The sequence below is a fragment of the Echinops telfairi genome, unplaced genomic scaffold (genome assembly GCF_000313985.2).
Source record: "Echinops telfairi isolate 266 unplaced genomic scaffold, ASM31398v2 ScPeMD7_7469;HRSCAF=8507_1, whole genome shotgun sequence".
In the NCBI taxonomy this organism is placed as follows: domain Eukaryota; kingdom Metazoa; phylum Chordata; class Mammalia; order Afrosoricida; family Tenrecidae; genus Echinops; species Echinops telfairi.
Genome location: NW_022111373.1, coordinates 13,312,770 through 13,316,878, shown reverse-complemented (window position 1 = coordinate 13,316,878; position 4,109 = coordinate 13,312,770). Strand labels below are relative to the sequence as shown.

Below are 4,109 nucleotides of genomic sequence, written 5' to 3'. Positions count from 1 at the left end.
CTGATTTTCAAGAGCATCTCCAGCACAGATTTGAACATTGAACATTGACCACTAATGACCAAAGACCTGATGAGCTGTAGGAGGACATCAAGAACACTGTTCAGGAAGAAAGCAAAGGATTGTTAAAAAAAAAAAAAAGAAAACAGAAACAGGAAAAAAGAAAAGGTCAAAATTGATGTCAGAAGAGACTTTGAAACTTGCTCTTAATCATAGAGTAGCTAAAGCAAAAGGAAGAAATGATGAAGTCACAGAGCTGAGGAGAAAATTCCCAAGGGCAGCTGACAAAGACAGAGTCAAATATTATCGTGAAATACACAAAGACCTACAATTAGAGAACCAAAATGGAAGAAAATGCTCAGCATATCTTCCTTAACCTGAGAGAACTTGAGGAAAAAATGAAGCTTAAAGTTGCAATATTGAAAGATTCTCTGGACAAAATATTGAGTGATGCAGGAAGCATCAATGGTAGTAGAAAGAACTAGTAAACCTTCAGCCCTTCAGGAAGTAGCATGTGAGCAAAAACCAATGGTGCTGAAGGAAGAATTCCCAGCTGCATTGAAAGCATTAGCCAAAACCAAGGCTCCAAGAATTGGTGGAATACCAATTGAAATGTTTCACCAGGCTGATGACACACTGCCAGCACCAGGCAGTGTTTTGTTCTGTTATGTCTAAGGCCTCTGTGGTCAGAACTGACTAGATTGCAACTAACAACAACAAAAACAACAACAACATCTTTGACTTGAAGAGCCACATTAAATAATTCACTGCCCCTGCAATCTAGTGTCATATGTCTGTCAGTTGGTCCTACGATGGTGATTTGAGTGTTGTAGTGCTGAAGGCTATGTCACTGGTATTTCAAATGGCAGCAGGTTCACCCAAAGTGAACAGATTTTATCAGCGCTTCCAGATTAAGAATAAATGTTCTTCAATGTAAAGAAGATCAAAAATCTTCCTCACATCTGGACCAATAGGTAGCATCATGATAAATGGAGCAAAGGTTGAATTGTCATGGATTCTGTCTTGCTTGGATCCACAAACAATGCTCATGAAAGCAGCAGTCAAGAGATCAAAAAACATGTTGCACTAGGTAAATCTGCTGCACAAGAGCTCTTTAGAGTATTGAAAAGCAAGGACATTACTTTGAGGACTAAGTTGTGCCTGACCCAAGTCATGGTATTCTCCATTGCATCATATGCATGTAAAAGTTGGACTTTGAATAAGGGAGACCGAAGGAGAAATGATACATTTGAACTGTAGTGCCAGAGAAGAATACTAAAAGTACCAAAGACTGCTGAAAGGACAAACTGATCTGTCTTGGAAGAAGTAAGGCCAGGGTGCTCCTTAGAGGACAGGATGGCAAAACTTTGTCTTTCAGACTTATTGTCATATTGTCAGGAGAGTCCAGTCCATGGAGAATGATATCATGCTTTGTAAAGTGGAGAGACAGTGAATGAGGGGATGGTCCTCAATGAGATGGATTGGCACAGTGGCTGCATCCACGGGCTCAGGCACAAGAACAATTGTTCAGTGTTTCCTTCAGTTGTGCATAGGGTCACTGTGGGTCAAAGTTGACTTGATGGCCCCTGACAAGAGCAACCACCACAACAACAAATATTTGGATAATAAATGTTTTTAAAAACTTAGGAGCCCACAACATGTGGCGATTATTTAAATCACAGGTTCCCAAAATTATCTGGCCTACCACACCATTTTCAGGAGAAAACAAAACAAAACAAAACACTGCTCAGTAGCCCCCTAACAATTTAAAACATTTTTACTTTTAAGGTCCAGGATATTTAAAAGTATTTTATTTTTTAAATCCAGGATGAAGTGTAGGTATCTACTTTTACACCCCTCCCCCCACCCCACCTGTTTTTTTTCCAGTGTCCTGCAGGGTGTGTGATATCACCCACTTTGGGAAATATGGGTTTAGACCATTGTCCCTAATGAGGTCATCTACATAAGAAACAGAAGCAGGTGAAGCCTCAGATTTCAATATTTGAGAATTTGTAGAAGAGGAAACCGAATAACAATGAAATCTAGACAATAGTGACCTACAAACAAAAAGAGGAGAGTGTTTTAAGAGGCACAGAATACTCACGTGGGTCACATTGAAGGTTGAATAAGCGGATCATACACGTTTCCATTGCATTTAGGAAAATGAGGGTCACAGACAACTTTGACAAGCTTAGTTCAGTGGAGTAAGGAAGCCGGACAAGAAGAGTTTAGAAGAAAGCTTTAATACAGCACTTACTTCCAGCCATCTTCCCTGCTTCTTGTGGAATTGTTTCTGCACTAGGAGAGAAATAGCAAGAGAGGGGAGAGAAAGGCAAAGCCAATAATGATAGCTTGAGTTATTTGACAATCTAAGGCGAGAACAGAATCTACTGGGCCTCTCATTCCATTACGAGTCAGTTAGTCCCTTTTAAAATATGATATTTTCTTTGTGCTTTAGTAACACAACTGAAATTGATTAATATTTCTTATACAAGTATAATTTATTTTCTTGGTTCTGGTCATGGGCCAAAGGCACAATGAAGACTCCCAAAGGTCAGAAATAGAGTCAAATAGTTAGGCTACCTTTCCTCAATCTACTACGAGGGCATCAAGACCTTCTTTTCTATCTCTGATTAGCAGAATGTGGTGTGTGCAATGGCTAATGATAATTGTAAATTACTTCCCCTTGTCTCTTTTTCTAAATGGGAATTGTATTCTCATTATCCTGTGTTCCTCGTACACTGAGCATATTAAGAAGACGGGTACGTTTGTGTGGTTATTGCTTAGTCCTTCCTGCCATATCATGAGGAATCTTGTCTATATCCGATTAAGAAAAATGCATTTCCTTTGAAAATTTGGAAATCTGAATGTGGAGCTAGACAGTGGCAACACTAGGGCTGGGGTCACTTAATACTGTAACTTATAGTGTCACAGACCAGCCACCCCATGGACCTTCTCCTATACCAGATCATATAGAACCTTCTGTAATGCCATTATCATGTTTAATCATAGAATAATTACTGATTCATATAGTTATAAATTCCTTAAAATTGATATTAATATTTACAACAAAACTCTTTTCCTAAGGCCAACATTGAACAGCAACATTACTAGATAACATTACTAGTAAATAAATGGAAGCATTTTACATTTTTTCTCCTTTTCCTTTAATTACCACTTCATTCTGAAAAAGGCAAGGTATTGTTGTAAGCTCACAAGTATTACTTATCACGTTATTGTAGCTAAACATTTTGACAAAATCAGCAACAAACATACCAGCAGCAACAAGAACCGCAGCATGTTCTTGTAGTGCTCACAAGTAAAAGCATGTGATTTGAAATATCATTGTAATTGGGTAATAGTTATATAGCACATTAGAAGGTCAAAAAGTGAATCAGAATTGAATTTTAGCTTTGTAAGTATATGTATATAATATGTGCGTTTTATTATAACCACAGAGATGTTTTAATAAAAATCCATAAATACTTTCTGGAACAATGACACAAAACTTTTAGAGAGAGTCATTTTGGTATCATTTTAGAGAGAGTCATTTTGGTATGAGGTGACAGTGTCACCTCATATGGTCTACGATACAGGACCCTCCTAGTGAAATCATTGGAACTAGACATAGTAACTCAGTGTGACTTTTAGTTGTCTCATTTGGGGAGTGATGAATGGATGTTTGCATAAATATAGAATATATATGACACAGGGGGGATTTCAAAAAGTTCATGGAAAAATTCCAATATCTTTCAAGTCCATATTTCCACGAATGCCTTGAAGTCCCTTGAGAGTATGCTGGAGCATTTTAGGAAAGGCGTGCATATAAACATAAGGGTATGGCTGTCTGAATAATCAGAATATGGACAGTAATCAGCCTCTGTTGTTTTATGTGTGAACTGCAGGTACAGTGAGTTAAGCATTTGTCTGGTAACCTCAAAGGTGGAGGTTCAAACTCACCAGCTGCCTGTTCCACAGGAGAAAGATGAAACTGATTCACATAAATATTTCAAGTCTCAGAAACTCCAAGGAGCCTCCCACTCCGCCCCGTGGATGAGCTAGGAGTTGGGATGGGTTCTGTGTCTGTGTCAGTGTCTCTAGAGAATGGTTCC

General features: G+C 38.5%; 1 protein-coding gene across 1 annotated transcript in view; it reads left to right on the top strand.

Annotated features, from left to right (window-relative positions):
* CCDC192 (coiled-coil domain containing 192) overlaps window positions 1–4,109 on the top strand; it is a 225,461-nt gene that overhangs the window by 33,228 nt on the left and 188,124 nt on the right. The gene's annotated exons all lie outside the window — the stretch shown is intronic.